This window comes from Euprymna scolopes, chromosome 21, assembly GCF_053919585.1.
Source record: "Euprymna scolopes isolate OS-2025 chromosome 21, ASM5391958v1, whole genome shotgun sequence".
In the NCBI taxonomy this organism is placed as follows: Eukaryota; Metazoa; Mollusca; class Cephalopoda; order Sepiida; family Sepiolidae; genus Euprymna; species Euprymna scolopes.
This window is the reverse complement of record NC_136502.1, coordinates 18,848,638-18,863,674: the sequence shown is the minus strand read 5'-3', so window position 1 is coordinate 18,863,674 and position 15,037 is coordinate 18,848,638. Positions and strand designations below refer to the sequence as shown.

The window sequence follows — 15,037 nt, the reverse complement described above, 5'->3', positions numbered from 1 at the left end:
CCATTACCCGCATTAAGCTGGTCTGCAGTTTAATTTGTTGCTGGCTATCTTGCTCTTGCTTGTTGCTGGATCTCAACATTTTGAACCGAGAGAGAGACTTAGCTGTCGTACAAAGCTAAGACTCTGTAACATCATATTTGTATAGATACTCCCTCAGGCATTTGGGCTCATGGATTTTAAATGTCTGAGGGAGTGGCACTCGTCTGACAAGACATTGCAATCATCATCATATGTATAAATGTATATATATGTATGTATATATATATATATATATATATATATATATATATATATATATATATATGTATGTATATATATCAGAGATTTTGCTTCTCCTAGAAAGGTTGCCTTCACCACGGCTTACGGGAGCCCTCTCTACCCCAATACACATATACACACACACAAATATAAACGGTGCTAGTTGGCCGTTGACCCAGAAAAAGAGTTCATTCGCCCTTTGGAAGGTCTTGTTTTTAATCCTTCAGGGAGACTTGCCGCCCTCCTCACCAAACAAGTCTGGTGGGGGAACCAGTTTAGTCGCCGGTGACCCGACCATGAGGCAGATAGTACTGGGTTACATGGTACCAGTAGCATATGACATGACCTGAACTAAAAAACCATAAAGCGGAAGACCAGTACCTGCATTAAGCTGGTCTGCAGTTTAATTTGTTGCTGGCTATCTTGCTCTTGCTTGTTGCTGGATCTCAACATTTTGAACCGAGAGAGAGATTTAGCTGTCGTACAAAGCTAAGACTCTGTAACATCATATTTGTATAGATACTCCCTCAAACATTTGGGCTCATGGATTTTAAATGTCTGAGGGAGTGGCACTCGTCTGACAAGACGTTGCAATCATCATGTATGTATATATGTATATATGTGACTACTTAATTTAATCACATAAATTAATATACGAAGATACAATTTTATGCGTAAATTTACAGTATTTACTTGAAAAGTGCTAAACACTAGGTAGTAAGTTATCGAAATATATATGGCAATTAAGCTACACAGAAGATTCCATATTTCATGCTCAGGCATGCCTGACGAATTCTCATGAGGATGAAACGCGGAATATTCTTTTAGCATAATTGCCATATATATTTTCATAACTTAATATATATATATATATAGATATATATATATATATATATAGAGAGAGAGAGAGATAGAGATAGATAGATAGATAGATAGATACACAATCATATACATATGCATATGTATATAACCACAAAATAATATATAAGCATATGTATATGTACACACAGTCATATATACAAAGATATGTATTTATTACACACACAATTATACATATATATATATAAGCATATGTATATTTACACAGACACAAAAAAAAAAAATATATATATATATAAGCATATGTATGCATACGCATACACAAATATATATAAGGATATATATATATATACACACACAATTATATATATTTAGGGATACATATATGTACACACAATTTTATACATAAAGATATGTATATATACACACAATCATATATATATATGCATATGTATATAACCACAAAATAATATATATGCATATGTATATATACACACAATCATATATAAGGATATATATATATATATATATATATATATACATATATATATACACATATAATTTATAAGCATATGTATATATACACACAGTCATATATATATATTGACATGTATATATATACACACATAGTCATATTTATAAGCATATGTATATATACACACAATCATATATATATATATATATTGACATGTATATATATACACACATAGTCATATTTATAAGCATATGTATATATACACGCCATCATATATAATAAAACATACACATATATAATGACTACAACTCATGCTTGATAGTTGTCATAGTCTGATATTTTATTTATCGAACATATGTAAAGTGAAGTCAACTTTTTCGCTCCGTCAATAACTTTTACCCTTTTAATACAAGTATTAGAAAACACGCACACTCTTTTGCCAAAAGATCTGCTTTATTGCTTTGATGTAATCTCATTTGAGGTTGAAGATCTTCAACTGAACTACATTCATATCCACCTGCGAAATTTGACATTTGGCTATAGTTTGTGTGGCTTACCTTTCTCTATATATAATCCACAGACAGATTGTTTTGTTGTATCACAGTTCTTCAGTGCGGCGGCTAGACTAGCCAAGAATTGAACCTACAACCATCTTGTTGATAATCGATGATTTTACTCACTGAGCTATGGGATTGGAAATCCATGCACACACACACATACAGATATATATATATATATATATATATATATATATATATATATATATATATATATATATATATATATATGCATGCATAATTTATGAGGAAAAAACAACTGACAGATGTATTTTCTTTCCCTTAACATATAAAAAATTTTGCATTTTAATTATTACTGAATCTTTTTTTTTACAAGGTAGTCACTACTTATCAAGGCCCGGAAGCCACTCGGGGATAAGGGTTATTGCATGTACAGTACGTTAGTATGGGAGATTTGTCTTACTGAAGGGGGCGGTTTATCAGGAATTTGTTTATGTTGGACTTGAAGACATCCCGGTTGTACTCAGGTGGGAAACAGGCAACCGGAACAGAGTTCCACAGGCATGCACTTCTAAGAAAGAAGTATCTCCTTTTTTCAAATTGTCCACGTGCACATATGCACACAGACTTGAAACAATATTTATCTGGATTATTCAAAATCAGAAACATTTATCATAAAGTTATTAATAACATGCTGTTTAAACAGAAACACTGACCATTGGCCAGTAAAGAAGTAAAGTGGAAAATTTGTTTCAATGTTGCACAAAATTTTTCCTATTCTCGGTCAGTAAAGCAGAAATCCTTCTAGATTGAGGCAATTTTAATTTTTGTTACAATCCAGAGTGTCCATTTTGGGGGAGCTGGATTTTCTCTCACACTAAAAACCGACCTTGTGTCTAATTTCGCCCTCGTGGGGAGGCAAGTGGCAAGTAAATTGGAACATGCTGTTCAATCAGTAACTACATATACTCATCATGAAGCTGATTATATATATATATATATATATATATATATATATATATATATATATATATATATATATATATATATATATATATACAAATATACATACACTTTTGAAATAGGTTTGCATAATTAATAAGAAAAGTAATTCAATAGTAATTATGTTCATTCTATTACACATTTATAAAGTACTGGTCTGCATTAAATATCTTAAAGAGATGCGACGACTTCAAAAGATAATATAAAATGTTATGATTGTTTTCGTTTTCTTATTTTCTAGCCACAGGAGTTTTTTCCTCGACACCAAAGTCAACAAAGTTTATGCCATTTTTTATAAACAGCCTTTTTCCTGTTGACTACGATATGTTGATGGTTCTGTTCAGTTCTAGGAGGTCCACTCTCCCAAGCTTTACCTTCTCGCTTTGAGAAGAGGTTAGTTTATTGCTAATTGCCTGAGGCGCCTCTATCGAGGAATTCCGACGGGGCTCCCAGGGCATTTTTTGCAGGCCAGAATACTCATCCTCTGGGATGCTGGCTCTTCAATTCTACTTTGTGGCCTTTGTGTCATATCTTCTCGCCATGGGAAAGCGATAAATATCCAAAATACGTTAACAGCGGTCAGTTTTGTTTTGTTAATTACCCACGAAAAGTATTCATAAAAAAGTGACATAGTTAAGTAGATCTTCTACTGAGTTCAACAATAACTTTTTCCAAACATTAAAAAGTATTTATTTAAAACTAGGATCAAATAATACTTTTATGTTTCATAAAGTAATACTATTCCATTAAATATGGAGCTGTTATAGCTTTTGCAAGTTAATGAGAGATTTTGTAATTTACTCCAAAAGAATTTTATATATATATATATATATATATGTGTGTGTGTGTGTGTGTGTATGTGCACATATATGTTGCCATATTTACCAGAATCATTTTTATTTCTTGTGGATAAATTATTCTGTTTAATGTTAACTTCTTAAAAAAGAAATACTAAGATGTCAACAGGGGTCACTTAAAAAAAAAAATACAATGGTTAAATAAGTTGCTTTTTTCCCTAAAATTTGACTCATTATTTTTTTATTTCAATAAATTTCAAACATTCATTTCAGAAATACAGGATTATTTTTATTATTAACTTTTGGTTTGAAAGAAATTAAAATTTGAGATCAAAATTAAATTTGTGAAATCATTTTTGTCAAGCACTAATTGAATAACATTGATTTTTTTAATGTTTTGTTTTTAAACATAAGCAGATACTTTATTTAGTAAATATTAATGAAATATATATATATATATATATATATATATATATATATATATATATATATATATATATATATATGTGTGTGTGTGTGTGTGTGTGTGTGTGTGTGTATTTGTAATGAATTAAATTATTTTCAAATCATATTCTAAATAAAGCGTATACACTATGGTTGACTACAGGTTATATATATATATATATATATATATATATATATATATATATATATATATACTTAGTTCTATGCCATTAAATATGGAGCTGTTATAGTTTTTGCAAGTTAATGAGAGATTTTGTAATTTACTCCAAAAGAATTTTATAAATTGATATATATATATATATATATATATATATATATATATATATATATATATATGTGTGTGTGTGTGTGTGTGTGTGTGTGTGTGTGTGTGTGTGCACATATATGTTGTATAGGTATTTAACATTCTATGATAAATTAATAATTATATATGTGTGTGTGTTTTTTGTTTACATGCTATACAATTAAGATAAATATTTAAATAAAACATATCTTGCTCTTGTGCAACAATTGAGCACTCTGGTTTAATTTTATACTGATGCAATGATTTCTTTTCAATTATAAAATTGCATTCTTATAGACAATATAAAATTATAAATTGACCCATTGAGATGAGAAACCTACAACGGGATGATAGTTTGGCATTTCTCAAGTTTGATTTTATTGCTAGTTGAGTTGTCCAAAGTGAGGGGAGAAAATGCCCTCACCCCTACCCCCCTTGAAAACAAATCATCAAAAGTCATTATTTACTCACCTGAGCTTGTAATCCAACTAAATTCAGCAGTTACAGAAGTGATTGGTCTGTACGCATATTTCTTCTTTCCACTACTGCCACTGTGGTTGCTGCTGCTATTGTGTAAAACCAGTATGGGGTCTGCGTTGAACGTTGAACGCAATTATGTGAGAGCAGTCAGCAGTTCTACTATGTGTAGGGTGTGCGTGATGCCTGATCCACTTTGCTGACAAACTAACTTTGATCGACACAAAGAAAAACAACAACAACAAAAGAAAACTTCTACGCAGCTTCCTTCTTCGTCCACTTCTGGATTCCTCTTTATATTAGGATATATTTGAATGGAATTGGCGACAGGCATTCAACTCAAAATCTAACAGAGAAATTCTTTTTTTTTTTTTTCTACTCTCTCTTTCTTTCTCTCTTCTGGGACAAATGCGTTAAACAATTGTATGCAGTAACCATACCATAAGAAACTGTTGATCTATAGAAATGCATATGAGCATCATTACATATACACACGTTTTTATTTATTTTTTTTTTATTGTTCTTTTAAGGAAATATGCCATTAGGCAATTCTAATCAAAATTCAATTCCAAATCATAATAGATTTATAAACGGAATAATAGAAATATATTTCTTGTAGAATTTCTTTGAATTTTTTTTTTCCTCTTTTTCCCCATTCAACTTTATTTGAAGCTGAGGTCAACACAACTTTACCTCCTCGTTCAGACTCATTGATGCCAGATGTCTGTCTGTTTATGGAATTTTCTCAGTAGAAAGTCTGGAAGTTATCACAATCTAAGTTATAGGTTATGTGGAAATCAATATTTAACACTTTTTTGCCTTTATAATTCTTGGTTTTTAGAATTTCTTAAAGAAGAAGAATCTAGGCTAATGGTTTATCCCTGCTGGTAATCAACATAAAAACAAATGAAATGAAGAAAAAAAAGACAATTTTTTTTTGTCATTCTCCAAACCCTGCAGAGAGGTGAAGACATATTTATTTTCAATTTAATATCTTCCAATACATTTCACTTTGAAATCTTTGCTTGTTTTATTTATTTATTTTTTTCATATTTATGTTAACCAAGTATCCAGGTACAACGGCATCAACAAAAACATATAAAAGTAACAAAAATAAGAATTTCCCAAGCAACAGTCTGAAATTATATACAGCACATTAAACATTGGCAAACTAAAAATCAAAATTTATCACAAAGTGAAAGGCTCAAAACTCATGATTATACCACTTGAAAATCCTGAGACGTGTTCCATGTGTTTAGTATATATATATATATATATATATATATATATATATATATATATATATATATATATATCCTCCTGAGCAAAAAGAATGAGTAATGATCAAATGTAAAATTACAATACCTTGATTTCTTTTAATACATAAATTTAACAAACAAAAAAAGCAAGATGGAGAGATCTACTCTATGTAGTATTGTGAGTCCTCCATGAAACTGGAATATCATGCATGGAGATTGCTGTTAAAATATTATGGCCGGTCAGCTCGTGTTGACTTAAATATTATTAGATCGCACATTTATAACAAGTGATCACATCAACATAGAATAGAACAAGTTTTTTTGTTGTTTTTTTTTTCATTAAAAGCTGCTGACTAAACTCTTTGTTATTACTCATAATGCCTAAACATTAAAAAAAAATTAAAGGGAAAGGCTAGTTGATTTTTTGTTGCTAAATCCATTTAAAGCTCAATATTCATCTATGTTGATTTGGTCCAATTTTTTTGCTCAGGAGTATATATATATATATATATATATATATATATATATGCATGCATGAATATATATTTCTTGAAAGTGATTTAGTGTGTATGTTAGTGCTGTACTTTGTTTATCTGTGTTGTCTGTACATAGTGTGTTTGAATAATAGCAGCTACAGTACACAACACAGAGGTTCAAAAGAGTTCACTGCTCACACAAACACCAGAAGCTCAAATGTATATAAAAGCGTAACACAGCGAGTGGCAGATTACTTCAGGTGACTCAAATTTCAAAACATCTGGCGAGACTTTTGTTTTGCTTGAAGTCCTTTATTTCAATGCATTTCTTAATATACTTGACAAGAGGAGGAGTTTACTGTATGGAACAATGACCAAACCTGATGGAAAAAAAGCAAAATAAAATAAAGCAATGTCAGTTACTATTTCATGTATAGTTTCATTTCAGATTAGTAAGCATGCGACTTGATTAGCATGACAAGAAAGTCTAATCAAATTTTAATATGATCGCTTTGGATTTACCAAATTAGTTTTTGCATTTCTGGAACTAAAAAGCGGGAATAAACGACATTTCTGCCTATAATGAAATAGTGTAATTATTTTTTTTTTTTACAAAGTTGAACCATATCCATTAATTTTTTTTACACAGTTTTTAGATAAAACAGTAGGAATATTTCTGATATATGAAAAATATCTTTTGTAAACAATTTGTTTTGTTATATCCATCAAAGAGGTATTTTTAAGTAGAGTTTGTTGGTTTATCTCTTGTAGTATCCACAAAGCTTGATCAGTAATCACCAAATTTGGGTCGAAATATCCGTCATGGTCTACGAGAGCAAAATTCATTTGAGATTTATAGATCAAAGGCGAAGGTCACAACTTGTAGCCAATGAAGTACTGCATCCTATATGACCTTGACCATAACAACTTTGCACTTCGATAACAGTAACAAACATGTAAAATTTCAGCGTAACGAGATGAATAGTTTTTGAATTAACAGTGTTTCCATGGCATGACTTTCAGAATACTTCATACAATATGGAGAATTAAGGCCTTGGCAATATTTTGGCCTATCCTTACATTGTCAAGTATACAGCTTCACAAGTGACTTATTTTATTGTTATCTATTCTATTGAATGTATTCGTACTCTTGTCATTTCAAATAAAGAGTTCAGTAAAAAAAATTCTGAAAACTTATACTTCATGATATGAAACTCCCCTTTTTGTCATTAATTTCCATTCAGAATTTCTAGTATTAAACACAATAAAAAATATTTACTGCACCATAACAATTAAGCATTGCGTTTCTTCTTGTCGCTTTGGCTAGGAGCAAAATGTAGTATCTGTTTTAATGCTGCACTTCATATTTTTTCTGTCTATGGTCAGTGAAGGATAAATCTGTACTGAAGCAATTTTAACATTTGTTCCATTTAAGAGTGATCCTTGTTAGGGAGCTGGATTTTCTCACATGAAAAACCGACCTTGTGTCTAACTCTGTCCTCGTGGGGAGATAAATAAATAGGGATAATTACGTGTTGCAAACTGCTTAATAATGCCATGTGGATTAAACTTAACATTTATTTGATCTTTTAAAATGAGTGTAGATTTAACACAGTTTAGACATTACATGTTTCAATTACAATTTAAAAAGCTGGTTCTTTTACAACAGAAATGGCAGAAGATGGCATTTTTCATTTATATGATTCAGATACTTCCTAAGACATCGTTCTCATAACACATCACGAGAGGTACCGATGAGAGTGCTTTTTCTTGCCTTGACAAAGTTCAAACTCAACTTTACAATCTAGTGGGAGATTATTCTATTCTCAACAGCGTTTTTCACATAGAACAAATGTCTTTCTCTTCGTTATCGTTATTTCAGTAGAAGGTGCTTGACTGAGTTTCAATCTCTGATTCCTTATTGTAAAACCTTTGCAGTAAGAACTCATCCTAACCTCACTAGAAAGAACTTTACTTCCTTCCTACGTGTGCCTAATACCAAACAGAATTTCCATGCACAAAGTTTCTTTCCAATAAATTTTGTAAAAAATGTTGTCATAAAATTGTTTCCCTTGAGGGTTACAACATGACCATCTTCAAATCTAATATCAATAAACACTTGACATAAGTCATCAGATTTTATTAATTCAATATTTTCAATGCTCTCAGATTACTCATCGTCATTCAACTGTCAATTTATCCATCTCATTAACCATTATCTTCGAATGGCTTTTAGCCTTGATAAATAACGACTAATTTCTACTTATTTTTAAACAGAAAACTGAGTCATGACTGTTTAAATTTGATGGGAAAATATCTTTGAAAAAATCCTTTTTAATAAAATGTATCCTTATTATTTGTATCATTTAGACTGCTGTTCTAGGTGTGTCAGAAATTTCGTGAAAAATAGTGAATAATTCCACCCCGTCTTTCCAAGCTTATAACTCCTCGAAAAATGTAATTCAAACCCTAATTTTTTTTTTCAATTAAAGGAGCCAAGAACAAGGTTTCATTAAAAAAAAAACAAAAAAAAACAATGTGTTTTTTTTTTTTTTAAAAGGTTTTAAACTTCGGACTTTACAGGTGAATTTCTAAAAAAAACACTACTTTTTTTTTGTTTTAAATTTGAATATATTATTTATTGTCCTTTTCTCTTCAATTTGTGATATATAACACTTTGGTGAGTAAATTAATTATTTACGTTTTAATAGACATTTCAAAATGGGAGGCGTGAATTATTCGACCCCCTGTCTTTCCAAGCTTATAACTCCTCGAAAAATGTAATTCAAGCCCTAATTTTTTTTTTCAATTAAAGGAGCCAGGACCAAGGTTTCATTAAAAAAAAAAAGAAAAAGAAAAAACAAACAACGTGGTTTAAAAAAAAAAAAGGTTTTAAACTTCGAACTTTACGGGTAAATTTCTAAAAAAACACTACTTTTTTTGTTTTAAATTTGAATATATTATTTATTGACCTTTTCTCTTCAATTTGTGATATATAAAACTTTGGTGAGTAAATTAATTATTTACTTTTTAATAGAATCTTGAAAATGGGGGGGGGACGTGAATTAAAAAAAAACGTTTGTCTAAAATATTATATTCAGTTTATTGGAAAGAGCATAAAATTTCACATTGACCCTGAAAATATCGTAAAAATAGAGTCAATAGAAAAATTTTGAGTTCGTAAAATTCATTACTGTTTTTTAAAAAATAAAAAAAAAAATTTCTATTACTTTTAAAACAACTTTAATAGTTTATTTTGGAAGTATAATCCATAAAGAAAATAAACAACCCACTTTTAAAAGAGAAATTACGAGTTTTTTTATATTTTATTCGCAGAAGGGTGTCAAAAATTCCTACAAAAATTCTGATACACCTATTGCTGTTCTCATTGCGAGTGCTATTCACAAATAACACTCAAGGTGAGAACATTAGTCCAAATAATACGAATTATCAATCTTCATCTAAAAAATTGAACAGCATAAAAAGTATTATTTCTTAAACTTAATTTTAATTAATGCTATATATAATTAACGATATATTCATTGATTTGCTTGAGTTCATATCTCCGGATATTCGGTTGTTTCATTCCAGAACTTTCCTCGTCCCACATATCGTTATTGTTTAAGTATAGCTTTATTTTTATTTTAGAATAAAATAAGATATTCATGTACAGGGAAACAGGAACTCATAAAAAATTAGCATATTTCTAACAACCATCCCTAGGGACAGGCCAACCGTTAGCTAAAAGTCATGTTTATATCCTGTCATCTTCTGTTGCTTCACTATCTGTTGCAGTTCATAACCTCCCCTATATGTCCATTCTATCTAGCACAGTGCTGTTTGTTCCTGAACTGATGGGAATGAAATTTTTAATTTCCATTAAAAATTTCGACATTCAAACTAATCTAGTCTGGAACAAGATCATTCAATATTTTACACAATTGAAAAAGGAATAAAAATTACATTTTAGATTACATTTTGTGGCGAGTAAAAGAAATTGCTTGTTCCTATTTACAATGCCTCCCCACGGGACAGAGTTAGACACCAGGGTCGTTTTTAACGTGGAGAAAAGGAACAAAAATTAAAATTGTCTCAGTCGTGAAGGATTTCTCCTCCACTGACAGAGAACAAGAAATTGAAGTGCAGCATCTGGAGAACAGATGCTACACTTTGATCTTGTCCCGAAAGAAATTGCTTGTTATAAAACAATAAAATCTGATAAATAATTTAGCTATATATTAGTGGGTACGTTGCTAGTATAAATATTAGTTAAAATACAATTACTTGCATAGATCTGGTGTGATGTTTATATCAGCAAACATTTCTGACAAGAGATTACAAAAAATACAAACGTTTAACCTTCGTTATGTAAACTAAAAATCATAAGAAAGGATGTGAATAATATTTAACCGGTTGGTTGGTTGGTTGGTTGGTTGATTTTGTTTTACAGCATTTACATTTCAGGTTATTTAATGCCGAATCCAAAGATTTTGAAGAAAAAATTTTTTAATAGAATATATTTGTTGTTTTAAAGTCGGTTTCTATTTAGCCCATAGTTGGAACCCTAACAGGTACTACCACTCCGGGTCAGAGTGGACCTGAGAGCAATAGCAATTAAAGGGTGGCTGCACACTCCCCAAGGCCCGCAAGCTGTGACCTCACCACTGGATATAGTTTAAAGTCATATCCAGGACCTTAACTGGATATGACCATACACATGCAGATAGGTGCCACAGGGCTTATGAAGAAGAACCTGAAGTCCTACCTTACTAATATCCCTGGTGAACTAAGTGCAAAAGAGATCCAGACAATTGCACTTAAGAGAACAACGAGGATACTAAAAAGAGCTCTCGGCTGGTTTCAATAAAAAGCAGGGCAATGTTGGCTGCCCCACATCCAAATGTTGGCTGCCCCATATCCAATGACAATCAATGTTGGCTACCCCATATCCAATGACAATGTTGGCTGCCCCATACCCAAATGTTGGCTGCCCCATATCCAATGACAATGTTGGCTGCCCCATATCCAATGACAATCAATGTTGGCTACCCCATATCCAATGACAATGTTGGCTACCCCATACCCTAATGTTGGCTGCCCCATATCCAATGACAATGTTGGCTGCCCCATATCCAATGACAATGTTGGCTGCCCCATATCCAATGACAATGTTGGCTGCTCCATACCCAGCGCAATGTTGGCTATCCCATACTTCAAAGGAAGAAAATTTTTAAAAAGACTAAAAAAGTGGTGAGCACTATTCTAAACAATTCAAAGGAATTGACAATGCTGAAAAGATGTATTAATTATGTTGCTACTATGATGAAGATATTATCAAACAACTGACTTAAAAATAACTGACTGGCTCTCGCTTTATTTGTTTCTTTATAAACTTGCAGATTGCTGGACGATCGATGGCCAAATAAATCATTCATTTTCTAAGATAGTGTTGTTGAATTAATTGAATAGTAAATAATGTGAGATGCTGACGATCATTTATTACAACTACGTAACATAGCATAGTTGACCTCACTCCCCAATAGAAATAACAACACCTACACAATCAAAGGACAATGCTGGCTAAAAGATAAGATATGATTTTAAGATGATTAAGATAGAAATAATTGATGACTAATTAAAGAAGTAAATAATTATGTAAATTCAATTTGAAGGCGATCTATGGGCTATGTAGTATCATGACTTTAATTGAAATAATATTTTCATAGAATTTTTACTGGCAAAATATTTAATACATTTGAAATATATATCATAATGTAAAGCCTTTAGTAATATAAGAAGACATGTATAATATTCCAGCACACCCGCTAAAATTTATATTAATGAACTTTCGTTTTATATACTTTTAAATACAATCGATTAACTACCAAATTTTAGATTATCAAAGTAGCACAGGGTTTCCGTTGGATACATAAGTTTAATATGATTCCCCTAAAGTTTATATTTTTTAAGTATTGTTTATCATCCTATACAATTTTTGCCATTTAATTTTATTATAAAACTAGCTGTGTCTGACCACGCGTTGCTGTGGCTCAGTTTATTTTAATAGAAATACAATAAAAAATGAAAATGTACTCTAAATTTACTGAGCATATCTATATTTATTTATTTTGTGAAAAGTTGCATTCTGTAATGTGTATATACATTCATTATTATTTTTTTTTTTTGCAATTGTTTTAACAACGAAAGTTGCTTTGTTTACAATTTTTAACACACAAACACACAAACAAGCATGCACGGACTATAATAAGAACCATTAGCAATGCATTTTTTTTTTGTTTATGTTCTCAATATTTGTGGATACACAATATTTTGAGACTTTTTAATGTTTATAGCAAAGGCCCAGCGAATTGTGAAGTGCAACACACACACACACACACATACAAGACAGTAATGACCTAAGCATGAAACGAACTTGATGCTGTGCAAAATAATATGTCTCTTAGTGACGCCATATTGTAATTTTTGTAACCGTTCGTTTATGAAGCATAGAATTGGATTCTGGAATATGAGAATTATCAGAGCTCAGCCAATCATAATGAACAGAGTTTGGAGAGGGAGCTGTTATTATTTATAACTTGGAAACTCTTGAGATTATGTTAGTTCTATGTATGTATATGGGCAGTGAAAGTACAAAATCTGTGGAAAGTGTAGAATTTGTTCTGGTGACAACTGAGAGTAGTAGTAAGACTAAATATTTAAAGAGAAAAATAGGAACTTCTTCCTCTAAAGATGTTGCGATTCTCTATTTTTATGATATTCCTTTTTCAGATTACACCTATTATTACATATCGACTAAGTGAGATAAAGAGAGCTCAACATGGTCTCTGTTCATTTATGTTTTCCAGAACAACTATTGAATTTGTGTAACGTGAGCATTCAGCATCATATGTGTCTCTATGAGCACTTTTAGAGTCAGCATATCACCTCTTGCCCAAGTCTTAATAAGTTTTATCAAATTATTGCTTTGCTTGAACAGCATTAGGAAACAATGCACGAAATTCTGATTTTTCCATTGTTTAGAAAATTTGCAACGATAGCTGATATTTGTAAGCTAATAATCCGATAGGACTCAAATTTTTACACATATTATTTGAAGGCTACCACTTTATGAAAATCATATCAATATTATTGATCAGTGGTACAATCTATACGTAAGGCTCAAGATTTATTGAGTAATGTGTTATCCTATATCTACATATAGAAAAGGCAAAATAGTTGCACGCATTTTTGTATGTGCAAGAAAGGCTTTTTTCGCCGGGTTTTTGACGAAGTTACATTTATTTACAAGTTTCCTTATACTTCCTAGATTATAATATCTCCGATTTGTGAACAGACGTTGTCTCTATATTTATTTTGATCGACTTTTAAAAAATTCCCTCTATTCCGTCTTTTTGCATGTTTGTTTCTCTTTTTCATATAAATAAATTGAAACTAATCAAAGTGAATGAGTTTGCCGGCCTTTTCAGCCAGGGCATCCAGAAAGGCAATTAGCTTTGATCAATGTGGGGGAAACCCTTCATATCAGACAATTGCTATTCATTTGGACACTGCCAGAGCTCCTATTTTTGTGGGGAGCTGGTTTTCCCTGACATTGTGCGGAAACAAGTATGGGACAGAAAGCTGAAAGACGTCCATTTCTGCGCCTGTGCAAGCTCATTAACTTAACTATTCATTTCTACAAGTCAACTTTTTAATTGCTAAATTTGAACGCTTTTCACTTTCTGTCACGTCTTAGCATAGGGATAAGGTGTCACTTTCTTTTCCGCCTTCACATCATGTGTTCGAGTCTGCCTGCCTACTACCACTTTCTTCTTCTTTTTCAAACACCCGGGCACCTCCGCTAGTCTATATATATAAAAGCGAAAATGTGTGTATGTATGTATGTTTGTTTGTATGTATGTATGTGTGTTTGTGTGTCCGTTAAAAACTTTTGACAGACACGACGAAAATTCACAAACTCGGTATAATATTGAAGCTACATCCTTCGCTCGAAAAATATAAAAAAATTGCCCAAAAACGTTTATTTTTTCACTCCGAAATCAACAATTTTCGACAGGAGGGGGGTTAACAAAAACCGTCCCCTCGTGACGACGGCCGGTTCTATGCATGCGTCAGATGACGTCATGACCTGATTTACTTTAAATAGTTGAAAAACTCACTAAATTTCATGTTCGTCGCGTTAGGTCA

The 15,037-nt window shown here is 31.3% G+C and overlaps 1 protein-coding gene across 1 annotated transcript in view; it reads right to left on the bottom strand.

Moving 5' to 3' along the window:
• Positions 1–5,309, bottom strand: part of LOC145242039 (protocadherin gamma-A3-like) — a 180,580-nt gene extending 175,271 nt beyond the window's left edge. Inside the window, exon 1 of the mRNA XM_080104934.1 lies at positions 5,089–5,309. The gene's annotated coding sequence lies outside the window, so the exon portion shown is untranslated. The remainder of the gene's footprint in view (positions 1–5,088) is intronic.
• Between the last annotated feature and the right edge of the window lie 9,728 nt (positions 5,310–15,037).